This window comes from Mesoplodon densirostris, chromosome 12 (genome assembly GCF_025265405.1).
Source record: "Mesoplodon densirostris isolate mMesDen1 chromosome 12, mMesDen1 primary haplotype, whole genome shotgun sequence".
NCBI classification, from domain to species: Eukaryota; Metazoa; Chordata; class Mammalia; order Artiodactyla; family Ziphiidae; genus Mesoplodon; species Mesoplodon densirostris.
Window position 1 is genome coordinate 50,924,194 of NC_082672.1, and position 27,838 is coordinate 50,952,031.

The 27,838-nt window shown below is 37.5% G+C and overlaps 1 protein-coding gene and 1 non-coding gene across 4 annotated transcripts in view; one reads left to right on the forward strand and one right to left on the reverse strand.

Annotated features, from left to right (window-relative positions):
* SESN1 (sestrin 1) overlaps positions 1-27,838 on the forward strand; it is a 119,030-nt gene that overhangs the window by 49,872 nt on the left and 41,320 nt on the right. The gene's annotated exons all lie outside the window — the stretch shown is intronic.
* LOC132500439 (U12 minor spliceosomal RNA) lies at positions 25,788-25,902 on the reverse strand. Its single transcript, XR_009534032.1, has one exon. It is a non-coding gene; the product is annotated as a U12 minor spliceosomal RNA (small nuclear RNA).

A 27,838-nucleotide genomic window follows, 5' to 3' on the forward strand; every position in this document is an offset into this window, starting at 1 on the left:
ATGCTGGGAAGTGGGATGTTGCATATGACTCCAGGCTCTCTTTGCTGCCTTATTGTCTGGGTTCCCCTCCCACCTCATTCTTTACTACCTATATAATCTTAAGTAAGTTATTTGACTTTTCTCTGAGACTCAATTTCTTTATCTGTAAAATGGGGGGAAATTATTGATGGATAAGGTACTATGATTATTAAATGAGAAAATGAGGGGCCTCCCTGGTGGCGCAAGTGGTTGAGAGTCCGCCTGCCGATGCAGGGGATACGGGTTCGTGCCCCGGTCTGGGAGGATCCCATATGCCGCGGAGCGGCTGGGCCCGTGAGCCATGGCCGCTGAGCCTGCGCGTCCGGAGCCTGCGCGTCCGGAGCCTGTGCTCCGCAACGGGGGAGGCCACAACAGTGAGAGGCCCGCATACCGCAAAAAAAAAAAAAAAAAAAAAAAAAAAAAAAAAGAAAATGAGAATAAGCCATGTAAAGTACCCAGTCCAGGGACTGACTAACATTGAATGAAGTACTCAATAAATGTAGATAAAATTATTCCCAACCCACCTCCTACTCCCAATTCCTGATACATACACACACATTACCAAACAGTCTAGGCCAATTCCTTCGCTATTATGTAGAGACATATGACTACATACCTCTTATTCCTAACATACTTTACCACCATTGTGATTTAAATTCATTTGTTGATTGGTCAATTAGTCTATCTCCCTTGACTAGCTGCAGAGATTGTAAGCTTTAGTTTATAAGCCCTATGGGAGCAGTAACTCTAGTTTTGCTCACTGTATTCTTAGCCCATAGTAAGCCAATAATAAATATTTGTTGAGTAGATGAACAAATGAATGAACTAGAGGTATATCCTGTCTCCTCTCAAAACAGCATACTTGATGGTAATGTTTCCTGTTGGATACTCTTGCCTTTAAGCCTATGAATCACAAAATCAATAGCAATGACTAGAGAATAAGCTAGTACCAGTACTTTACATAAAACTTATTTGTCACTAAAAGATGTTTTCAAGTCTTTTTAAATGTTTGAATATAACATTTAAAAAGTATTAAAGAAGACCCTTGTTTTCAACATTGGAAAAGGCTTACACTAAAAATGTAAATGTACAATGAAGGCTAGATAGACTAGTTTAAGTAATGTTTGATCTCAACTCTAAAAATGTGCATAAGAAAAAGAATTGAAAGTAAATATATCAGTATGTTAGCAGCAGCTTTCTCTGAGTGGTAGAATTGTGATCAATTTTAATCATTTCACATTTGTATTTATAGATACAGATGATTTTCTACTTTCTTACAGCAAAACTATTAGTTTTACATTAACAAGAGTTATCTATAAAACTTTCTTAAATATTTCTGAAATGTATAGAGGAATACTTTTCATTCACTCATTTATTCAACAAGTATTTATTGAGCAGGTGCTAAGTGCCAAGCACTGTTCTAAGCCAAGGAGATGAGGCTATAATAGAATAAGCAAAAATCCTTGTCTTTGTGGAATTTCCATTCTGATATATTGCAGCTTCCTGTGTGGCTTTGGTTTGAAACTCCTTTTTCACATCTTTCCTAAAAACTATTGATGTCACATTAGTGATTTATCATTTTCATCTTGTATTACAGAAAAAAAGAAAACCAGTAACTGCAATTTCTAAACTCTTCACAGTTCTTCAACCCTTCTAATGTTTTTCATACCTTGGAATCCTGTCTTTGACATAATAATAGTCCAGTGTAAAGGTGGTAAGAGTGACCCAATTTAAACATTCCTTAAAGGGTTACATTTTCTCTTTCAAAGAGTCAATTCACATAGTGTTATTCATTAATATACAGTGTTGTAGCTTATCTAACTCTGTTAATGTTAAAAATAGTCAGCTGATTTGTTGTATTATCACTAAAGTAGCACCATTATAGTCTGACTCAGTTCAAATGTTCAGTAAGTAAAAAACTAGTAAATCTTTGTAATAAAATATTTTGGTTCTCTTTGAAACTTCATGAAACCCTGCAATTTCATAAAACCAATTTTAAAGCTACTGATCCAAAAGAATTTTAAACCATTGTGAAACTAATCTCTGAAATGAGTTCCTCTATTTCTTAACAGGAGTTAGTTTATAAGTTTATAAATCAGTTGTTTAAGACTCAACTTATATTTCTTTGTATAGGTAGTATTAATGCTTGGTGGTTAGCTTCAAGGATCAGCTCACACAAGTAAAGTGTTCAGCCCATTCTTACTTGAAAAGTTATAGTAACTGAACAATTTTTACCATAACAAACTACCACTTATAATATTATTCCTAAGGAAATGTGTGTTTTGAGGACCATATCTCCCCTATCTAGGCAGTAGAAGCTGTGTTTTTGCTTCTTCCCTTTCCTTACCAGACTGGGATCCAGAGACTGGAAGCAGGGTTTGGAAAAGAAGGGAGGCTAGTGGTGAGTGATTATTTGTTGACACCAGTATTTTATTAATTTCACATGCTTACTAAAAGAATATAGCACCCTTGGGCACTTCCCCGGTGGTCCAGTGGTTAAGAATCCACCTTCCAATGCAGGGGACACGGGTCGATCCCTGGGCAGGGAACTAAGATCCCACATGCCACATGGCAGCTAAACCCTCACACCACAACTAGAGAGAAGCCCGCATGCTGCAACAAAAGATCCCACGTGCTGCAACTAAGACTCGACCCGGCCATAAATAAATAAATAAAAGAACTCTCTTGGAAAGTTGCTTTTCTTATGGTCAAACTGGAAAACAGAATATTTGCCCTTAGGCTTAGAAACCTTGGTTAAGGGTTGTGTAAGTTTGTTGTGATTTGGAGATGGGAGGGAACTACTGCTGCTTGCCCACTTGTAAAGACTGGTTATTTGAAAGTTGGAGACTGCTTTGGTATTTGTCTGCTTCTCTTAGGAAGTGAATTTCCTCAGTTTTTTAGACCATTCCAACTGACTTTATTCCTCTTGCAATTTAAATCTGCTTTTTAATATTTAATACTGTCTCTATTTGTTAGCAAGATGGTAAATCTATGACTCATTATAATTGAAATGACTTTTTTTTTAATGATAAAAAGAAAAATTCATGTGTCTTTTCTAGTCTGGGGATATATTCACTGCTACCTAAGGTGCTGTTGCAGACAGACACTACCTCAGCTAATAGCACAGTTGGTCAGTCCTAGAGCAGCTCCCAGTTGGGTCAGTTATTACTCTATTTGGACACGTTTAGATTCAAAGTTTCTTCTTTCCACTGGCTATCTCTATCATGTGATTAGAACAAGGTTGTGACATGCCACAAAACCTGGTGAAAATTGAAAAAGTAGTTAAGTCAGATGCCTGATAACCAGTTAGGCTTTATCACTGAATTGGCCAATATTTTTACTTCATATATACAGAGTTTTATTTATTTAGTTAGTTAGTTTATGTATTTATTTTATTTTTGGGTGTGTTGGGTCTTCGTTGCAGTGCACGGGCTTTCTCTAGCTGTGGCGAACAGGGGCTACTCTTCGTTGAGGTGTGCGGGCTTCTCATTGCGGTGGCTTCTCTTGTTGCAGAGCACAGGCTCTAAGCGCGCGGGCTTCAGTAGTTGTGGCGCACGGGCTTAGTTGCTCCGTGGAATGTGAGATCTTCCCAGACCAGGGCTCGCATCTGTGTCTCCTGCCTTGGCAGGTGGATTCTTAACCTCTGTGCCACCAGGGAAGTCCCAGAGTTTTAAAAATCAGTTGTTCCTATATTTACTACCTTTCCTTTATTCTTGTTTTTATTTGTTATATTTTACAACACTTTTATTTATGAATCATCATTTTAAAATTTCTTTTAAAGCTGTTACCTAGGTTTTAAACCAAAGTCAGACATGTAGTTTTATTTATGTACTGTTCTGTGAGTATTCACAGGTCTTTTTTGGTTTTGTTTTTAATTGGAGTATAATTGATTCACAATGTTGTGTTTCAGGTGTACAGCAAAGTGATTCAGTTATACATATACATGTATCTATTCTTTTTCAAATTCTTTTATATTTATGTTATTACAGAATATTGAGCAGTGTTCCTTGTGCTATATGGTAGGTCCTTGTTGGTTATCTATTTTAAATATAGCAATGTGTACATGTCACTCCCAAAGCCCTAATCTATCCCCGCCCCCATCCTTTCCCCCTGGTAACCATAAGTTCATTCTCTAACTCTGTGAGTCTGTTTCTGTTTTGTAAATAAGTTCATTGGTATCATTTTCTTTTTTAGATTTCACGTATAATTGATATCATATGATACTAGTCTTTCTCTGTCTGACTTCACTTAATGAAGTATGATAATCTCCAGGTCCATCTGTGTTGCTACAAATGGCATTATTTCATTCTTTCTAATGGCCGAGCAATATTCTATTGTATATATATACCACATCTTCTTTATCCATTCATCTGTTTTTGGACATTTAGGTGGCCTCCATGTCTTGGCTATTGTAAGCAGCACTGCAGTCAACACTGGGGTGCACGTGTCCTTTTGAACCATGTTTTTCTCTGGATATATGCCCAGGAGTGGGATTGCTGGGTCATATGGTAGCTCTATTTTTAGTTTTTTAAGGAACCTGCATACTGTTCTCCATAGTGGCTGAACCAATTTACATTCCCACCAACAGTGTAGGAGGGTTCCCTTTCCTCCACACCCTCTCCAGCATTTATTGTTTGTAGATTTTTTGATGATGGCCATTGGGACTGGTGTGAGGTGATACCTCATTGTAGTTTTGATTTGCATTTCTCTAATAATTAGCGATGTTGAGCGTCTTTTCGTGTGCCTCTTGGCCATATGTATGTCTTCTTTGGAGAAATATCCATTTAGGTCTTCTGCCCATTTTTTGATTGGGTTGTTTGTTTTTTTCATATTGAGCTGCATGAGCTGTTTGTAAATTTTGGAGTCTGATACCTTGTCAGTTGCATCGTTTGCAAATATTTTCTCCCATTCTGCAGGTTGCCTTTTCATTTTGTTTATGGTTTCCTTTGCTGTACAAAAGTTTTTAAGCTTAATTGCTTCCTATTTATTTTAGTTTTTATTTCCATTACACTAGGAGATGGATTGAAAAGGATATTGCTGTGATTTCTGTCAAAGGGTGTTCTGCCTATGTTTTCCTCTAAGAATTTTATAGTATCCAGTCTTACATTTAAGTCTTTAATCCATTTTGAGTTTATTTTTGTGTGTGGTGTTAAAGAATGTTCTAATTTCATTTTTTTACATGTAGGTGTCCAGTTTTCCCAGCACCATTTATTGAAGAGACTGTCTTTCCTCCATTGTATAGTCTTGCGGTGCGTGGGTTTATTTCTGGGATTTCTGTCCTGTTCCATTGACGTATGTGTCTGTTTTTGTGCCAATACCATGTACAGTTTTGATGACTGTAGCTTTGTTGTATAGTCTGAAGTCGGGGAGCCTGATTCCTCCAGCTCCGTTTTTTTTTTTTTTCTCCTCAAGATTGCTTTGGCTATTCGGGGTTTTTTATGTCTCCATACAAATTTTGAGATGTTTTTGTTCTAGTTCTGTGAAAAAATGCCATTGATAATTTGATAGGGATTGCATTGAATCTGTAGATTGCCTTGGGTAGTATAGTCATTTTGATAATATTGATTCTTCAAGTCCAAGAGCATGGTCTGTCTTCCCATCTGTTTGTGGCATCTTCGATTTCTTTCATCAGCATCTTATAGTTTTTGGAGTACAGGTCTTTTGTATCCTTAGGTAGGTTTATTCCTAGGTATTTTATCCTTTTTGATGCGATGGTAAATGGGGTTGTTTCTTTAATTTCTCTTTCTGATCTTTTGTTGTTAGTGTATAGAAATGGAACAGATTTCTGTGTATTAATTTTGTATCCTGCAACTTTACCAAATTCATTGATGAGCTCTAGTAGTTTTCTGGTAGCATATTTAGGATTTTCTATGTATAGTATCCTGTCATCTGTAAATAGTGACAGTTTTACTTCTTCTTTTCCAATGTAGATTCCTTTTATTTCTTTTTCTTCTCTGATTGCCATGGCTAGGACTTCCAAAAGTATGCTGAATAAAAGTGGTGAAAGTGGACATCCTTGCCTTGTTCCCCATCTTACAGGAAATGCTTTCAGCTTTTGACCGTTGAGTATGATGTTAGCTGCAGGTTTGTTATATATGGTCTTTATTATGTTGAGGTATGTTCCCTGTATGCCAACTTTCTGGGGAGTTTTTATCATTGAATATTGTCAAAAGCTTTTTCTGCATTTATTGAGATGATCATACGGTTTTTATTCTTCAATTTGTTGATATGCTGTATCATACTGATTGATTTGCAGATATTGAAAAAATCCTTGCATTCCTGGGATAAATCCCACATGATCATGGTGTATGATCCTTTTAATGTATTGTTGGATTTGGATTGCTAATATTTTGTTGAGGATTTTTGTGTCTGTGTTCATCAGTGATATTGGCCTGTAATTTTCTTTTTTTGTGGTATCTTTGTCTGGTTTTGGTATCAGGCTGATGGTGGCCTCATAGAATGAGTTTGGGAGTGTTCCTTTCTCTGCAATTTTTTGGAATAGTTTCAGAAGGATAGATGTTAACTCTTCTCTAAATATTTGATAGAATTCTCCAGTGTGAAGCCATCTGGTCCTGCACTTTTGTTTGTTGGGAGTTTTTAAATCACAGTTTCAATTTCATGACTTGTGATTGGTCTGTTCATATTTTCTTTTTCTTCCTGGTCCTGGTTCGGTCTTGGGAGATTGTACCTTTCTAAGAATTTGTCCATTTCTTCCAGGTTGTCCATTTTATTGGCATACAGTTGCTTGTAGTAGTTTCTTATGATCCTTTGCATTTCTGTCGTGTCCATTGTAACCTCTCCTTTTTTCATTTCTAATTTTATTGATTTGAGTCCTCTCCCTTTTTCTCTTGATGGGTCTGGCTAAAGGTTTATCAATTTTATCTGTCTTTTCAAAGAACCAGTTTTTAGTTTCATTGATCTTTTCTATTGTTTGTTTGTTTGTTTCTATTCATTTATTTCTGCTGTGATCTTTATAATTTCTGTCCTTCTACTAATTTGGGGTTTTTTTTTTCTTCTTTCTATAGCTGTTTTAGGTGTGAGGTTAGGTTGTTTATTTGTGATTTTTCTCATTTCCTGAGGTAAGATTGTATTGCTATAAATTCCCCTCTTAGACCTGCTTTTGCTGCATCCCATAGGTTTTGGATCATCATGTTTTCATTTTCATTTGTCTCTAGGTATTTTTTTTATTTCCTCTTTGATTTCTTCAGTGACCCATTGGTTGTTTAGTAGCATATTGCTTAGCCTCCACATGTTTGTAGGGTTTTTTGTTTTGTTTTGTTTTGTTTTTTGTGGTACGCGGGCCTCTCGCTGTTGTGGCCTCTCCCGTTGCGGAGCACAGGCTCCGGACGCGCAGGATCAGCGGCCATGGCTCACGGGCCCTGCTGCTCTGCGGCATGTGGGATCTTCCCGGACCGGGGTATGAACCTGTGTCCCCTGCATTGGCAGGCGGACTCTCAACCACTGTGCCACCAGGGAAGCCCCATGTTTGTGTTTTTTACAGTTTTTTTCTTGTAGTTGATTTCTAATATCGTAGCGTTATGGTTGGGAAAATGCTTGATATGATTTTTTAATTAATTAATTTTTTAATTTTTGGCTGTGTTGGATCTTCATTGCTGTGTGCAGGGTTTCTCTAGTTGTGGCAAGCATTGGCTACTCTTCATTGTGGTGCACAGGCTTCTCATTGTGGTTGCTTCTCTTGTTGCGGAACATGGGTTCTAGGCACGCAGGCTTCAGTAGTTGTGGCTTGCGGGCTCTAGAGCGCAGGCTCAGTAGTTATGGCGCATGGGCTTAGTTGCTCCGCGTCATGTGGGATCTTCCCAGACCACGGCTCGAACCCGTGTCCCCTGCATTGGCAGGCGTATTCGTAACTACTGTGCCAACAGGGAAGTCTGCTTGATATGATTTCAGTTTTCTTAAATTGACCGAGGCTTGCTTTGTGGCCCAGTATGTGATCCATCCTGGAGAATGTTCCATGTGCACTTGAAAAGAATGTGTATTCTGCTGCTTTCTGATGGAATGCAGTATAAATATCAGTTAAGTCCATCTGGTGTAATGTGTCATTTAAGCTCTGTGTTTACTGATTTTCTGTCTGGACCATCTGTTCATTGATGTAAGTGGGGTGTTTAAGTCCCCCACTATTATTGTGTTACTGTCCATTTCCCCTTTTATGGCTGTTAACATTTGCCTTATATACTGAGGTGCTCCTATGTTGGGTCCATATATATTTACAATTGTTATATCTTCTTCTTGGATTGATCCCCTGATCACTATGTAGTGTCCTTTTTTGTCTCAAAACAGTATTTTAAAGTCTATTTTGTCTGATACAAGTATTGCCACCCCAGCTTTCTTTTGATTTCTATTTGCATGGAATATGTTTTTCATCTCTGTTTGTTCTTTAGTTCTTTTAGGTCTTTGTTAAACATTTCTTGTGTCTTCTCGATCTGTGTCTCCATTCTTTTTCTGAGATCTTGGGTCATCTTCACTATTATTAGTGTGAATTCTTTTTCCAGTAGATTGCCTATTTCCACTTCACTTAGTTGTTCTATGGGATTTTATCTTGTTTCTTCATCTGGGACATATTCCTCTACCATCTCATTTTTTCTAACATTCTGTGGTTGTGGTTTCTGTTCTGCAGGCTGCAGGATTGCAGTTCTTCTTGGTTCTGCTGTCTTCCCTTTCATGGATGAGGCTGTCTAAGAGGCTTGTGCAGGCTTTCTGGTGGGAGGGACTGGTTCCTGCCCACTGGTGGGTTGAGCTGGGTCTTGTCCCTCTGGTGAGCAGGGCAGTGCTCAGGAAGACTTTAAGCAGTCTGTCTGCTGATTGGTGGGGCTATGTTCCCACCCTGTGGGTTGTTTCACCTGAGGCATCCCAGCACTGGAGCCTACATGCTGTTGGTTGGGGCTAGGTCTTGGGGAGAAAATGGCAGCCTCCAGGGGGGCTCACACCAATGAGTATTCCTCAGGACTGCTGCTGCCAGTGTCTTTGTCCCTGCAGTGAGCCACATCCTGCCCCCGCCTCTGCAAGAGACTCTCCAGTACTAGCAGGTAGGTCTGGCCCAGTCTCTTATGAGGTAACTGCCTTTTTCCCTTGTCCTGGTGCACACAGGACCTTGTGTGCACCTTCCAAAAGTGGAGTTCCTGTTTCCCCCAGTCCTGTGGAATTTTTGTGATCAAACTGCACTGGCCTTCAAAGCCACATTCTCTGGGGACTCCTCCCCCTTGCCAGACCCCCAGGCTGGGAAGTCTGACATGGGGCTCAGGACTTTCACTCCTGTGGGAGAACTTCTGTGCTATAATTATTTTCCAGTTTGTGGGTCATCCACCTAGCAGGTATGGGATTTGATTTTGTCGTGATTGTGCCACTCCTACTTTCTCATTGTGGCTTCTTCTTTGTCTTTGGATGTAGGGTATCTTTTTTGGTAGGTTCCAGCATTTTTTTTTGTCGATGGTTATTCAGCAGTTAGTTATTATTTTGGTGTTTTCATGAGAAGGAGTGAGCTCACTTTCTTCTACTCCGCCATCTTGAGATTTTCTCCCCTTTGTTTGTTTTGACATTTAATTGTTATGATGCAATTTTCTTCTTGAAAAAAATTTTAAAATTCTATGTAAATTAACTTCCTTTCAGTTCTACATTATTGAAATATGTGTTAATATAATATATAATTGACTTCAAATATTATATATTAATAAATATTAGTATGTAACATATTAACATAAATCATAAATATCCACTCTTTTTTTAAAAAAAAAAAGAGGGGGTTCTTAATTTTTTTTAAATAAATTATTTATTTATTTTTGGCTGCATTGGGTCTTCATTGCCGTGTGCAGGCTTTCTCTAGTTGCAGTGAGTGAGGGCTACTCTTTGTTGTGGTGCGTGGGTTTCTCTTGTTTCAGAGCATGGGCTCTAGACATGCAGGCTCAGAAGTTGTGGCTCATGGACTCTAGAGCACAGGCTCAGTACTTGAGGTGCATGGGCTTATTTGCTTCGTGGCATGTGGAATCTTCCCGGACCAGGGTTCGAACCCGTGTCCCCTGCTTTGGCAGGCAGATTCTTAACTACTGCGCCACCAGGGAAGTCCCTCCTCCTTTTTTGATACCGTCTTCTTCTGTTCTGACGTGCCAAGATGTTTTCCAAGTTTTGCATAGGTTATGGCTATTATTCACGTATTTATTCATTCATGCATTCTACAGATGTTTGTTGAAAGCCAGCTCTGTGCAAAGAAGGGTGCTAAGCAAACAGGATAGAAATTCTGTGTCCCAGCCCCTGTCTTCAAGAGACTTCTTGTTTAGTGGAGGAGATAAAGAAGTAAACAGATAAAATGCTTTAAGTACTCACCCCCTCACTTTTTAGAGTTCTCAATTCACAAATTGGAGTATTATTGCAGCCTGGGATATGTGGTTGTATGTCAGTGGAGTAAATATTTGACAGGTCATGACTGGAGCCTATTGCCTTGCCTTTATTGCATGTAAATTTTGAATGATGTGACCAGTGATTTTGGTTTTATTTTGTATTTACAGGGTTTGCCATTAATAATAATTAATTTCCCTCTATGGAATACTCCTATTTGTACCTCAACAGATGAAAATTTTCCTCTTGTTTGCCCTACAGCCCTTTTGGTACACTTAGAAGTTGATTTCCTTTTCACTGATGGGACTATTTCTTAGTGTTTTAAATTGGAACATATCTTGCCTCATGAACATTTAAATTATTACTTTAAGTTTCTCCCAGATGAAGTGCTCTCATCTAACATGTGCTTGGAATTGTGCCACTTCCAGTCCTATGTCAGCTGTACCATCCTCTCCAGTGTGATATTTCTGTTGCACCTTGTAGTGAAATCTGCATATTTTTCCCACCTAGAATAAATGCAACATATCTCCCTGGAATTTAAAATAGGGTGGAGTTTACAGGGGGGACAGGTCTTAGTAAGAAATAGGTAATTTAACTGGTAAGTAATTTAAAACATTATTTTAGGTTAAAAATAAGCATGGCTATATTAGGGACTAAGATACAAAGTTTAATTGTCTGGCTTTGGGCCACCTACTCTTGGGCTGTTCACCACTTTATCCACTATGGAAGGAGTTCTCTCCCCTCAAAGATGAGAAATGCCTCTGTGGAAAATTTTGAGCGACCCTTCCTGTCTGATCTTATAAATGTGGTGTTAAAGGGAAAGGCTAGAAAAGGTAGCTGCCTTTTCAGAGCATGTAGCCTTATTTCTTTGATAGTCACTACATTTTAACAGCTGTCCTTTAGAAGTAGTTCCACTGCTTTGTTGACTAAATCCACAGGAGCAATACTGATGGTGCAGATCTCAAGTTGAATAGGCAAAGTAAGTGGAGGAATATCTGTGGTAAACTCCTACACTACCTATAAGCAGGGCCATTTAGGGGCAGCTGAATGTTTATTTAAGCCTTTGTGATCTTGGAAGACAAAAGATTTAGGGGGGCCCATCTATGAAGGACATTCTTCTTTTTGTGGTCTCAGTGAATTTTGAGAGCTTAAGTGTTGCCTCAGATTTTTTAAACCTTGTAAATGTAACATTTCTTATTTATGTTCCACAGTGGGTGAATTATTGAATGTTGAGGCATTGTTTTTTCTTTTAGAGCAAAGGATGGGTCACACTTTCTTCAATCCATACAGGTTCAAAATCAAATTCTCGTTTTCATTTAGAGTTCTTCTACATCATGCCTCACGTTACATTGTTTATTTAACATTTATTGAATATTTACTCTGTGCACTAGGGAAACAGAGAAGGCAAAGGCTTCACTCTCGGGGAGTTCCCAGACACGTCGGGGAGATGGACAGGTGAAAGGCAGTTGCAATAAATAGTGGCAAGTGCTCTGAAGGAAGGTCAACTTATCCAGGAAAATGACTAAAAGGGGCAAAGCCTGAGGTTTTATTGTGGTGTGAACATGTACTTGACTCCAGACGTATGTGGGGTAGTAGAGGAGGTTTTGGATGATTGAAAATGAGGGGACACAGATAGGGAATGGTCAGGGAAGGCTCTGTGGAAGATTATAGCCTCAACTGGCTCCTGAAGCCTGACTGAGGAGCACCCGGTTGAAGAGGTAGGAGATAAGGTGCTCTAGTCAGAGAGATTAGCGAGATTAGCATGTGCAAAAGCACAGAGTCATGAGAGTTATCATGTTTGAGTCGAACTCAGTAAGTTGAACTCAGTATGATTGGAGAGATTCAGAAGGGAATTGTATGCCATGTGAAGAATCTGGATTTCATTCTGAAAGTTAAAGGGAAACCTATGAAGGATTATAACATCATCAGACCTGCAACTTAGAAAGACTTCTCCAGTATGGAGAATAGGCTGGAAGGTGGCACAAACAATGAGACAGAGAAGGGGCTGTTGCTGTAATTAAGAAAAGAAATGGACAAGAACCAAATTGATGGGGTTGGGGTTGAGGGTAAGGGGATAGATTTGACAGTTTTTAGGATGTGTATTATTCATAACTTTGCAAGAGATTAGTAAAGGAGTCAGAGCAGCCTATGCAAGGACTTGCAGGTTTCTGCATTGGAAACTGGATGTATGGTGAGGCCCATTTTGGAGATAGAGGATAGAATATAAGAGCTGGTAGGTAGTGCAGTGGGATGGGTTGGGAGAAGGTGATGAGTTTGGCTTTTAATGTGTTGGATTTGAGATGGCTGTAGGATATCAAGGTGAAATATATTAGGTAGCTGGATAAATGGGCCTCAAATTCAGGAGAAAGGGTGAGATGTAATTACAGCCTTGATCAGTGTTCATTGTTGAAATTATGCCAAGAGTGAGATCACCCAGGGAGAAAATATACAGTAAGAATAGGGTTGAGGATGGATGGAACATTGGAGAACACCTATTCAGAAGAAATCAACAGTGGAAGAAGAATCATTAAGAGATTGATATTGAGTGGCCAGAAATAGAGGATGGAACCTGAAAGAGGATATTATCCCAAAAACAAGGGAGGGGAGATTTCAGAAAAGGATTGGTCAACATTGTCAATTGTGGAAGAAGTAAAGTAAGACAAGACCTGTATGGTGAAAATGCCTGGGCTGGAGGTAGAAGGCAGCCAAGGGGCAGTGTCTGATAGACCCGAGAAGAGGAAAACCCTGAAATAGCCAACAGATATGGAAAATATGGCAAGCCAATTTGCAAACAGTAGCTGAAATGGGGAGGAATTTTGCTCATTACAAAAATAGGTGAGTGCGAGATCCACTGTAAGAAAAACTAAAGAGACTGGAGCAGTACAGCTTTTATGAACTCTTAAAACCAACCTTTCTGTGACTTCTTTCTAAGACAAGGTCCCATATTGAGAAACAGTAGAATAAAAATTGAGCAGAATAGGGACAACAGAGATGAAAAGAAAAGAAAGTCTGTGGGAGAGGAGAATGGAGCCCCCAAAAGTTGCAGAATGCAAGCTGTCACAGTTTTGAAAACTACTCAAAAACAACAGAAAAGGGAATTCTGTGAAGTTAGAAAATCTGTCCTGTCTCATTCAAAAATTTCAAGAAAGCTAATTTCACATAAAAATGAGCAATATACAAAGTTATAATAGAGAATAAGGAGTTGAATAGTATCTCTACAGACAATGAAAGCATGCTTGAAAGATTAGTCATATATTGTAACCTACTATTTAAAACAAAAGACATTAGGAAAACAGTAAATGAAAGAACAATAAAAATAAGAATTAGAAAAACTCAGAAGTGAGGTAATATAACTCTGCAAAAAATTAGAAGTAAAGAAAAAATCATTTCAAGAAATGCATTAAACTGGAAGGAACATAAGCCCAAGTAAATAATACCATAAGAGAAATAGAAGGTGAAAAATAAGGAAACTTTAAAAGTAGGAAAGAGATGAGGAAAAAATTTTAAAGGATTTTTGAGAGGTGACAGATATTAAAGATAGAGAAGAGCCAACATATAGATAATAAAAGCCACTGAAAAAGAAATCAGAGGAAGGGAACAAAATGAATACTAAAAATTACAATTCAAGAAAACTTTCCTGAAGTTAAAAAGAAAGAAACTGTATATTGAAATAATATACTGTGTGCCTAAGAATATTAACCCAGAATGGCCATTATTACCAAGACATAGTGATATTAACTTATAAGGGAAAAATTAGATTATCATTAGACTTTTCAGTAGCAATACCAAAAGAAAATAGAGCAGCATATTTTATATACTCTAGGAAAGAAAGTGTGAGACAAGGATTTTCTAACTTTCAAGTGTAAACAACTTTTCAAAATGTACCAGCTCAGAGAATCTATTTCCTGTGATCACTTCCTATAGAATCTATTTAAGAATGAGCTTTAGACTGTCAAAATGACCAGAGAGACATCAGCAAGGTGTGCCTGTTGCTACTAGGGTGTCATTAATTGCTTTTAGGCCCTTTTAGCAGACAGAGTAAGGAAATATATATGTGTATACTAACCTGTGTATATGCATCTGTAAATATGTCTGTATATAATCATCTCTATATTAAGCTAAACATGAGTTTGTAGTGATATTTCTAACTCTAATCCATTACCATATGGATCATTCTAGATTTCTCCCCTTATCTATAAATTCCCCCTCCAACAGTGGGAAATCTGGCTCACATCATCCACAATCCATTTACTTAGTCATTCAATTTTAGTATATATGTATAGCCATATAGAATTGTTGACCCACACCCATGTGGAAAACAACTTCAGCAATGACAGTACAGTGCTTACATACAATTCCTTTTGCTTTAGTCTTACAGACTCTACTCATTTTCGAAGTTACTAAGATCAGCAAATTTCTCCTTTACCCACTTCAGTGAGGTTGTTTCATACATTTTTAATTTAAGTTAGATTCTCTTGTTGCAGTCTGCATTCCTTCCTGGGACCCAACGCCCCCACCCTCTAGATGATTTTTAAAAATTTGTGTTCATTGTTTTACTTTTTGCTCCATGAGTTCTTTGGGTTTTCACAAATGCATGATGTCATATATCTAACATTGAATATCATACAGAATAATTTTATCACCTAAAAAAATTCATGTTTCACCTATCCAATTTTGCCTTCTTCTTCCAAATCTCTGGCAACCATTGATCTTTGTACTGTCTCCATATTTTCCCCTCTTATTCCTTTTCTTCTGCTTGCTTTTCAGTTTATACTGATCTTCTTTCTCCAGGTTCTTGAGGTAGGAACTTAAATTATCTATTTGAAAATTTCCTCTTTCCTTATGTATGCATGCAGTGTTAATACATTTTCCTCACACTACTGCTTTAGCTGTGTCTCACAAATTTTGGTATGTTGTATTTTCTATTTCTTTAAGTTCAATCTATTTAAAAATCCCTTGATATGTTCTCTTTTATCTATGAATTATGTCTAAGTGTGTTTGTTTAGTTTCCAAGTTTCCATTTTCCTGTTATCTTTATGTTACTTATTTCTAGTTTGATTTTATTGTGATCAGAGGACACACTTTTATTTCAGTTCTTTTAAATTTGTGGAGGTTTGTTTTATAGCCATAATATGATCAATTTTGGTTTATATTCCTGGGCATATGAAAAGAATGTGTATTCTACTGTTGGGTGGAATGTTCTACAAATACAGATTCTGTTGTTTGATGGCATTGTTGAGTTTCTTCTACATCTTTGCTGATTTTCTGTCTAGTTCTATCATTTGTTGAGAGAGGGATGTTGATCTCCAACTATAATGTGGATTTGCCTATTTTTCCTTTTAGTTCTATCACGTTTTGCTTCATATATAATATTTTGCATCTCTCTTTAGCACATGCACATTTGACTACTATATCTTCTTGTTGGATCGATCCTTTTATTGTGATATAATGTCTCTGTCTCTGGTGATTTTCTTTGCTCTGAAGTCTACTCTACCTTATGTTAATATAGACATTCCTGTTTTGTGGGGGGAAAATATAAAATACACATAAAATTTGCCATCTTAAACATTTTCAAGTGTACAATTCAGTAACATTAAGTACCTTCACATTGTTGTGCTAACACCACCATCCATCCACAGAACTTCTTGCAGTATTTTGATTGATGTTTGCATGATATATCTTTTTCTATCCTACTTTCAACCTGCCTATGTTGTTATAATTCAAGTGAGTGTCTTGTAGACAGCATACAGTTGGGTCATGTTTCTAAATCCACTCTGCTGATCTCTGTCTTTTAATTGGTATATTAGACCATTTACATTTAATATAATTATGTTATATATGGGTTTGTCTCCATGTTATATGTTAGCGCTTACACCTGCCATTTTATTTTCTGTTTTCTGTTTGTTCCCTTTGTTGTTCATTTTTATTTCTTTTTTACTGCCTTTGTTTGGGTTTGTTGAATTTTTTTAGAATTCTATTTTGATTTATCTATAGGTTGTTTTTTTTTGAGTGTATCTCTTAGTACAGATCTTTTAGTGTTTGCTCTACATATGACGTTTTATATACATAACTTATTACAGTGTACTGGTGTTATCATTTGTTTCCTTTTATCTGAGAATATCTTGGTTTCCCCCTTCATTCTTTTTTTTTTTTTTTTTTTTTTTTGTGGTACGCAGGCCTCTCACTGCTGTGGCCTCTCCCGTTGAGGAGCACAGGCTTCGGATGCGCAGGCTCAGCTGCCATGGCTCATGGGCCCAGCCGCTCTGCGGCATGTGGGATCTTCCTGGACTGGGGCACAAACCCATGTCCCCTGCATCAGCAGGCGGACTCTCAACAACTGCGCCACCAGGGAAGCCCTCCCCCCTCATTCTTTTTTTTTTTTTTTTTTTTTTTGCGGTATGCGGGCCTCTCACTGTTGTGGCCTCCCCTGTTGCGGAGCACAGGCTCCGGACGCGCAGGCTCCGGACGCGCAGGCTCAGCGGCCATGGCTCACGGGCCCAGCCGCTCCGCGGCATATGGGATCCTCCCAGACTGGGGCACGAACCCGTATCCCCTGCATCGGCAGGCGGACTCTCAACCACTTGCGCCACCAGGGAGGCCCCCCCCTCATTCTTGATGGATACTTTCACTGGGTATAGAATTCTGGGTTGACAGTATTTTCTTTCTGCACTTGAAAAATGTGCAACTTCCTTCTGGTCTCTGTGGTTTCTGATGAGAAATCTGTTGTCCTTCAGATTGTTTTTCCCTGTAGGTAAAGTGTCATTTCTCTCTTGCTGCTTTTCTTTGTCTTTATTTTTCAGAAGTGACTATGATGTGTCTTGTTGGTTTCATTCTGTTTGGAGTTCACTCAGCTTCCTTAATTTATAGGCTTATATCTTTTGCCAAATTTAGGAGTTTTTAGCCATTATTTCTTCAATTGCTTTTTCAGTCCTGCTGTCTTTGCTTTTTCCTTCTGAGATTCCAGTAACACAAATGTTAGATTTTTGTTATAGATCCACAGGTCTCTGAGGCTGTATTTTTTTCAGTCTGTTTTCTCTCTGTTGTGTGGATTGTGTAATTTCATTTTTCTGTCTTCTAGTTCACTGATTCCTCTGTCCACTCCATTTTGCTGTTGAGTCGATCCATTGAGTTTTGTATTTCAGTTATTATATTTTTCAGCACTGAATTTCCATTTCATGGCTTTTCTTCATAACTTCTGTTTCTCAGCTGAGACTTTATATATTTAATTTGTTTCAAGTGTTTGAAATTGCTGTTGAAGACTTTTTAGGATGGCTTCTTTAAAACAATTCTAATGACTTTTTCATCTGAGTATTGACATTTATTGATTGTCTTTTTATTCCATTTAAGATCTTCATGGTCCTTGGTATGACAAATAATATTCAGTTAAAACCTGTACATTTGGGGTATTATGTAATGAAATTCTGGATCTTATTTTAGTATTCTGTTTTAGTTGGTTTTGTCTAAAACTTCTCCAGTAGGGAGAGGAACAAGCACTGCCTTCCCTGCAAGGTGGAGATAGAAATCCAGGTTCCCCATTTGGCCTCCATCAACACTCAAGCAGAGGGATGAGGGGAACTCTATGTTATTTCTGGGAAGGGGTGCATGTTCCAGCCCTCCATCAGGTCTCCAAAGGCACCTCCCTGATTGCAAGGAGTGGGAGTGCCTTATTACTGCTCCCATGACACCACAAGTTGGAAGTGGCCTCATTACTACAGTGCTATGTTAAAAGTCCTGACTCTCCCCTAGGCCTCCTCGTCAACACCACCCTAACAGGGAAGGAGGAATGCTTATTCTGGTGTGAGTGGATGTCCAGGCTCTCCACATGGTCTCTGTCACTAACATTGCCAGTCATGGGGTGTGAGAAGCACTATTGCCCAGTGGGGAATAAACATCCCAGCTCTACTGGGCCTTCTCTGGCACTACCCTGGCAGGGAGTTTAGGGTACCTTGTTACATCTGGGCAAGGGTGGGAGTCTAGTCTCCCCACTTAGCCTTTGCTGGAATGGGTGAGAATAGGGCCACAGTTTTGTTGTGGTGGTGGTGGTGCTGGTGATGGTGGTTGACTGAAGTAGAGTGGTTATTGCTGAAAAATGTTCTGTCTTACTAGGCTCTCCTTTTCCTGGTCCTTTGGCTACAGAGACCAGGCTTTTATATTTCTCATCTATAATAATTGATCTAAAACATTGTTAGATTTTTTTTTAAATAAAACATTGTTAGAAAAAAATTCTTTCCAAATAGGTCTTAATTTATAGTGTTTATATTGTTTCAATTTTTTTATAGTAGGAAGACACAGGCATATTGAGTTCACATACTTGCAATTATATAATTTGTAGTAGAAGTACTATCTACTGTAAATGTATGTTTAATAAAATATATCTTACACAGCAGAAATCTTCCCATTTTTCAGTGGTACGTAAGCCAAAACTAGAAATATTTATGTATTTACCTATCTAAACATTCATACATTCATCGTCAGTGTCCTAAATGGTTTGCATAAGGATATTAGAGGCTTAGAAAATTATCTGCTAGATTGTTTTAATTTGATTAATTTATACCCTATGTCTACTGCCTTTTTTTTTTTTTTTTTTTTTTACTGCTATCATTTAAGAGATAATTTCTCAATGCTGCATTGGAATATTTTGTTAAGAAATTTTTAAATAGTTCAAGAATTATGACATGGTTTAAGAGAGAAGAGATCCCAGGATTCTTAGTTAAGCAATCAATTCTGAACTAATCAGTGCTACATCATTAAAATATTCCATATTATTCACATATTGATCATGGGCCCTGTTGTTTTCCCATGGCATGGGGAATTTTTGTGATTGAACCTTGATTCCTTATGTTATAGAAACTTCTACCACTTCTTCATTGCCCTCAAAATCCGTCCTTTGGCTCATTAGTTACTTGTTAGTGGCACAGGTACTTGTACAGGTAAATGCTGGGTTGTCCTTGGAGAGAAGAAATGGTGAAATGTTGTCTGCTATTTTTATGGTTCAATTTAAAATGATGAACACTCTGAAAACTGAGAATATGTTGTTAAAAAAAACTTAAACTAGTTTGTCATATAGATGGTTAACATTTCACTTGTTTTTAAGAAGCTAAAATAAAATCAAGGAAGTGATACCAAGGACTCCTGTTTTAATTTAATCATTGTAGCAAAACACCTGATGTAATTTGCTGGAGTTGCCTCAAGAGTCCTTGGACAAATGTTTACATGAAGAGTAGAGTAGCACTACCAAAATGATAAATTCGTAATAACTTTCCCACATTTAACAACTAAGTTGACAGAGAAATCAGAAGTCTGAGCATTAACTAAACTCAACCCTTTTGTCCCTTCTCAGTTCCCATCACTACCCCAAAAAACCTTCAGTTTGATACTTTTGTGCCTAATCAATTAAAGAAGTATATTTAAATATAATAAAAAGTTGATGTCATATAATTAAGAGACCTGCCAACTTAAATTATTTCCTTTGAGAAAGGGGGAGTTGCTGTTGTTGTTGTTGTTATTGCTTAAATAATTTTCATTAGTGCTATAGCTGAAGACTAGCAATTCAAATAATAATCTCTCTTCCCATAACTGGGGTTTTCATGCTAAAGATAACACCTTGTATCAATTGGCCATGTATTTCCAGTTAGCTGTTTTCCCAATCATGGTTCCTAAGTGAGCTCAGCCATCTGTATTCTCCCAAAGAACTCCATTGGGCTGGTGGTACATACACATTTGTGAAATACCAGCCACAGCCATGGTGCAGTCAGTGTGTGGCCACGAAATAAACCCCCTCAATGTGCTTTCTCCCCTCTCCCATCCCTGTTTCCTTTTCAGATTTGAGGCCACAATAATTTACTTGACTAATGTATTTTCTACATGAACAATACTCTAGTTAGGAGAAAGAGGACTATCAACAAGTTTCTTGAAAAACTGAATTTGTAGCAAAAAGAACTCTTATAGAAACTTAGTTTGTAAATTCATGAAAATACTTGTTCCCATTTCTGTCAACTTCATTTTGCTATTTGGGTCAACCAGTTTAGACTCTGTACATGTAAATTGTCTCTATATAATTTAATAACTTAGGATTTTTACTACTAGTGATAGGACTATGACCCCTCACACTTTAGGCACTTCAGCAGTGTTTAGCTAGATAAAGAAGCCAGCACTTGCTGGCAGTACTTAGTAGAAAAGCCACAAGACAACACTGTGTTTTATGAATTTGATGTTCTCACCTCCAATTTAAGTTTTTTAAATCGGGCCTCATCTTGAACTGAAAACAGTAAAATATAAAGATGATACTTTCACACTAATAGTTACTATTTGCAAAAGTGAAGGGAAATTATAGTAAATTCTCAGTTATCTGTCATGTTTGAGAATGTGGGATATTATGGTTAGTAGGGTATTGCGACTTAAAGGTTTTATGCAGCATATGCGTATCTATACTCGAAACGAATTTGTGCAGTAGGCAAAAATTATCTTTGACCATGGTCTTTCCCCACCCCCCATGGGATCTTTCTTTGTTCACAGACACAGAACCTGTTCTTTTCTCTACTGCCCTAATAGGCCATCAAAACCTGGTCTTAAGGAAAAACTGACCCCTACAATGGAATTACATCACTCATACATTTAACTTATGCAAATGTAACTATTCTTGTTCATCAAAAGAATTTTCAATGTGAGGCAGAATGTATTTTTAATATAAATATCATAGGCAATTCTGCCTAACATTATACTCAGTGAGCATATGCCCCTGAGTGAGTGTAAAATAAGAAACAGAAATCTGCTATGTTCTCCATTGGTCTGAGTTCCTGCTCACTTCTCATAGAGTGAGCGTCTCACCATTCTGAGGGTATTTCAAGTATTGAAAGACTGTTTTTTTTTTTTTTTACACAAGTCTTTTTTATACAAGCCTCCTAAACACAAGCCAATGACTCCAACTGGTGTTGAACCAAATAAACAGTCATCAGCTCTAATACTGAGGGACAAAATGTCTGCTTCGGACTTATTAAGAAGTGGACTATCTGTCTTCAGTCTGATACCTTCAAAAGAGATTTTCAAGGATAATTTTATCTACATGATTTTCACCTTACATGCCTATGTAAGGTTTGAATCCATTATATAGTTTTTATTTTTCTTTTATATGAGTTTTTTATTTGCATTTTAACAGAAAATAATGGAATCAATCTGCTTATAGAATTATAGGCATTATTAAACCTCAACTAAATATGTAAAAGACAACTAGGTATCATTTTACTATTTCCATCTCTGAGGGAAAATTTGGGTGACACATTTTTATGTGGTTTGTTTTGGTAATAGCACTTAAAAATTACACCAAGTAAGCAGCCATTTACTCTATCAAATCCTAAGACCAGCCCTGATTTTACACACAGATTTCCAAGTTTCTCAACACTATAATATGATAAATACATCAACATTAAAACTGTGTATTTCACCTCTGGTTCTCAATTTTTTCATTTATAGAATGAAAGTATTTATATTTAGATGCTCTCCAAATTGCAATTCTAGCTTCACTCAGTTTATTTTATAATTATTTTAGCTCTGAAATCTATGATTATTATATCAGATGTGGACTAGATGCTGGATACATAATTGCGTTAATCAGAGGGGATTTTAATATCTTGCAGTACTTCAAAGTCATCCCCATGAATTAAGGTTGCCATAACTACTGCTATACAAAGATACCAATTAGTAGAGATTTATAGTTTCTAGGGCCTAATGATGTTTACTGTGTGAAATAAAAACATACTTTTTTCTGTTCCCTAAATCCAATTTGATAGAATAAGAGGGAAAAAAACTAGATTTTTAGGACTTTGCTGGCCAACATTTGAGCTAAGATTTTAATTGGAAGAATACATTTTTATAGAAAATAGTAGTGCAATATTGTTGCATCACAGAGTCTTAAATAACATGGTTCATAAATGAGGTAACTTGTTTTTCTGGACTTATGGTCCATGGGGGAGGAAAAGACTGTCTTTACTACTTAGAATGTTTTCTTGCTTTTTTATGCTGTATCAGGAATATAACAAGTGTTATGTTTTGGCTGCATGTTATGGACAGGGACCCTGTAGAAAAAGGCAAGGGACCCTGAGTTTCCTGACTCAGGTGCTAAACAAAAGCCAAAGAAAGTTTTTAAGCATCCTATATAAGCCTTTTTGCTAGTACTGGTGGGACAGTGTTCCTGTTTTTCTCTGTTTCAGATTTATAATTGTTTATTTGACCATAATTATTTCATATTAATTTTTATATACTACGAAAATTTTTATTAGGTTAGAGCAATTTTATTAGGCTAGAAAGTAAACATATGATACTTTCCTAATGGAGAAATACTGAGAATAATACTGCTCAACTGGAAACAAGAAAGCTAAAATTGTGGTAGCACTTCCTCCAGGTATTTAGCTCAAGCTTAAGCAGAGTTGTCTGAAAAGTTAACAGGAAAAGAAACTACTTGTGAAGTGTTAAAACCACAATCTAAGAAAAAATTTTTTTCATAATGTCATATTATAGAGTATTAAGAACTAAATGTCACAGACTGGTTTAGTAGTATTTAATAAATACATTTTCCCTCACCTAAGATAAAAACAACAACAACAGAAAGCACCCAAATCCCAACATCAGTAGCTGAATTGTTTGGGTGTTTTGTTTTTGTTTTTTCATTCTTCTGGAGCCATGTGTCCAGCAATAGCACCATCTTTGTATTTTAGGCAAAGAATGATTTTCAGGTTTTTTGTGTCTCACAGTGGGACGACAGTCCAAAGTTAAAATTCATATTAATTATTTGAAACTTAGAACTTATTTTCTCACTCTGGCAAATCCTAAAGGCAACCCACAAAAGCCAATTTTAACTGCTCTATTGCCAAACAATAAAGTTAGTAGCAAAAATGATGGTTATATTCTATTTTAGCAGTGTTTGTATGAGAAAATTAAACCTAAATTTTGATTGGGGATTTCAACAACACTCCCTCCCCATTCTACTGAATCACCTCTTCCCTCAGGTGACACTGGTAGAAGAAGGTTCCAGTAAGAGGTGAGAAGGGGTAGAAGTTCTAAATAGGCGCTGGGATTGGGAAGGAATAGTGGGGAGATTTCTGAGGGTTTGTGAAGGTCTTTGCCTCTAGCAATGCAAACAGCAGATATAATAATAAGGAGGGCAGTTGCTATGCTCTAAAGTTTCCAGAAGTTTAACAATAAGCTTGTCCCTATTAATCACTAGCACATGAAAGAGGTTTAAAGGATATATGAAGCCCAGTAAAATTTATTGAATGTGTGTTCCTTTCCCTTCTCCCTCCTTCTTCCTTTGCTATACGGTTACATCGGTTACATCTTGCCTTTGTCCCTGAGAGTCCTCCTCCACACCTTCTTATTTCCTGCTCCCTCTCCATATATCTGTTTTCTCCCAATCTTTTGCATTCACTTACTTTCACTTTGATCCTTTAGTAAAATTTGGGACCATAGGGGTGTAGTACACAAATAATAGAACACAGTTCAATCTGCATTTTAAAATATTGCCTGACTTAGCTCTCTGAAGTCAGGGTCTGTTTTATTCATCAACTAACAGAATACAGTAGGCACTCAAAATATGTTGAGTGGGTAATGAACAGATAAATGCTGTTTTTGAGGACAGTTCTTTTATGGAGTTGAAATTCTAGGATGAAGAGCAAAATAGACTCTAGAGTGGGTGGGGGTAGACTAAAGAATAGGTTAGGAATATAACTGTGGTAGTGGTGGAGCAGCTGAACGAACTCACCCCCTCTCCCTCCCTCCCTTAACACCATAGAAATGAATCAAAGGTAATGTCTACAGGCGTCCAGGAGTTTACAGTAGGAATAAGAAAAAAGGGGACATAAAAAGACCAGGCATGTATAAGTTGAGAACAAACTTATTAAGAAAACAAGTGAGCTTAAATTTTGGCTTTCATTTTGTCTGTATTTTTTAGGATTGGATTACATTAGGCTGCAAGTTCAGAAAATCCAATATAAGAATTCTTTTTTTTTTAATATAAGAATTCTTAAAAATAATAATAATAATTCTTATACAGGACAGTTTCTTTCTTCCTCATGTAAATGAAGGCAGTCCAGGACTGCTTCAGAAGCTCCATGTAATCATCAGGTGCCCAAATCCCTTCTGTGTTTTTCCAGCAGCCCCAAGATGTGGCTTCATCTCTAAGATAGATATCCAAGATGGCCGCTGCAGCTCCAGAATCACATCCACATTCCAGACTGAGGAAGAATTTACTAGGAGAATAAGCATATGCTTCCTCACTTTAGTGACATTTATTATGCACACTCCATTACCCTTTATACTCACATTGACCATAGCTTACCAACTTGGTCACACCTAGATGCAAGGAAAGCTGGATAATTTATCTTTTTTCTGAGTGACAATATACCCAACTAAAGATTTGGGGTTTTATTAACCATAGAAGAAGCAGAGAATCAGCACTAGGGACAACTAGCCATCTCTACCGCATTGACCAATGGATTTTCTTGGAAAAATATCAATAATAAAAGGTAGACAAAGAATTGTTATAGAAAACACTCAATATTGTATTGTTTTTAAAATATAGATTCTCTTTTAATGTGTAAAATCGTTGAGGCTAGGTTGTGCTTGATATTAAATTATTTGCAGATACTTAGTAAACATTGTAATTAGAAGAAACAGCATTACAAATACTAAATTTTAAAAAGTACATTGATACCTAATAATTTTAATCTTAAATGCACATTGTTCAAGCCTCAAACACCAAAAGGATGAGTAAAATTTGAGTATTTCACAAACGCTGTGCTAAAGAGTTATTTAATTTATATTTTAAATAAGACAGGACTGCTGGTTCGATGTATTGTAGCTCTTACTGTGTAGCTCTCAGAGCTAATAGTTACTGACCACTTATTATTCCAGTCACTGTGTGTGATTTCATGTAATCCTCTGGCCTTCTAAGGTCACTATATTATCATTCACATTATACAGGTGACGACATCAAAGCTAAAAGAGATTTAATTTTTCCTTGGAACCCAGGGTTGTTGGACTCTAATGCCAATGCTTCTAGTCATTATACTTTACTGCTTCTTCTTTATAAATGTTTAATAGTATAATCTATCTGATTGTTACCTTGTATCTACATAGAAAAAGATCTCATTTTAAGTACTGATTCTTTTCACTTAATCATACTACTTTAAGCTCTAAAGATAATTGCAGAGGGACATTATGGAATAAAAACAGCTGGAGGCATCTATCCATAAGTGAACAGTCACAAATAAAAGCAACCTCAGTATCTTATCCGTAAGCATCTCATCAAAACCATCTTTGACAACACCACCTTTGCCTTCTACAGTATTTGTTTAGATACAAAGTGGAAAGAAGCAAAAGGCTTCTTGGGAAATAAATTTTCTTCTAATTCATAATCAATTTTGTGGGGGGGGGCGGTCACCTTAGGAGCAACCTTTACCCACTCAAAAATCCATCTCATAACAGCAGTGAGGATTCAGGTATCACCTCAACTCATTATTTTCCTTACTCATAAGTTTAAGGCATTCGTAATCAAATGTTAAGATTCTGCCTTCTTGACTTTACAGAATATGTCTCCTGCATTCTATTTCTACTCTCGTCACTCTGGCATACATCCAGTTACCCCTTAACTAGACCATTACACTGTCTTAATGTCTACCTCCCCTTAGCTTCTCCCCACAACTCAGACCATCCTAGAAGTTTCTCCTGATCTTCTAAAATCAAAGCTCAGTCACCTCATTGCCCTGCTTGACACATTTTTTATGATCTCTTGACTTCTTTCCTTCATCTGAAGCCATAGCACTGCTTATACCTTTAACATAATTCCACTGTGTGTGATTCTTTATTGGATTATAAAGCTTCTTAGGACTGGAATTATGTTTCATCTTAGTATACTCTGAAATATCCTGTGTGGGTTCTTGAAAAGCATTGTGTTCCCTGTAGAGAGTTGTTAAATGAAAGTTGTTAAATTCTTTGCTCCCTTTAAGGCCAAAATGTGGTTTAAAAAAATTACAGCCTATTATCCTCAAGCAGTGGTTATAAAAAGTACATCTTCTTCCTACCTTTGTCATGACCCTGATCCAAGCCTCTCCTTCATTAAGGGGTTTTGGGTAGATAGAAGGAAAGAAGGCTTGGAATATCTCTTTCACTGAGATTGAGGCTATCTTCCACATTACATTCTTCCTTATTTAAGCATGGCTATACATGTATCTGTCTTCTTACCTGTTCATATAATCTTAGGGAAAGTAGCCCTAAATCTGTTTCCTGATCTTATACCCCTCCTTACTTCCTCTGATTCACCCATTATGTGCCAGGGTATTCAGTGCTGAACAAGATGGGTCATTTCTTACCTTTGGAGCTTTCAGTTTAATAAGAGAGACTGGCTAGCCCACTAGGAATTACAATGCAGAGAGATAAGTGCTTTAACAAGGGAAGTATATAAGGGAGATATTTACTATGCTCAGTGGGTGGGGAGAGGACAGGGAACACTTCTCCAAGGCAGTGACTTCTAACTTCAGACTGACAGTGAGAAGTGGGCCTGGATTAGAGGGAACAGAATTGTGGTCAGAGGGAAGAGCATGTGCACAAGTCCAGGAATGATCCCTGTGGGTAGACTATGAAGTTAGGTAAAGTCGTGAGGCTGAAGAGGAGGGAAATAGTTAATCTCACTACCTCTTCCTTAGATGTACTCAGGTTTCCTTTGCCTGTGCTCATCTTGTACACTTGTGAAAGTCACCACTTTCACCACTTTATACCACTACTCAGAAAGCTTTTAGGGCTCCATTATTGCCTTTTGCTTTCTCAAGTCTCCTCTTTCGCTGGCTTTGTAGGCTCCCTAAAACTGACCCTAACTTATTTCCCACTGCTTACTAACTCATATCTCTTGCCAGGGACAAGACAATTTCCTTTCAGTCTCTAGAGTTCATCAAGCTTGTTCTCTCCCCTGTGCCATTCCCCTCTACCCATCTTTCAAGCCTATACTGACTCTCCATTGCTGCATATTTTCAGTTTGTGGCATGTAATTTAACACAGAATTACACATTGCCTAGTGTTGTCCTCATTGTTTCTGAGTCTTTTATCATCAACTGTATTGTAAGCTCCCTGAGGGCGGGCTCAGAAGCTGCATTTTAAACTGTTGAGTAGGGGAAAGGAAAGGACATTGGACCTGAAGTCAGACAGACCTGCATCTGACTCTACCTCTGCCACTTAAAGGTTGGCCGGTTTCTTCTTGGGTAGTACAGGAATAATGAGATCCATCTCACAAGGTGGTTGTGAGAAATGGCACAGTCACTCCATGGGAAATTTATGGACTGTAAAACTCTATATACATTTTCATTTTGTTCCACAGTTATGTAGAATTATATTCATTATATAATGTGAGATTTTATGGTTCCTTCCAAGACCTTAGGATCTTGAGAATTTCAGACGGTTATTTCTCCTTTGTGACATATTTCTCTCTAAT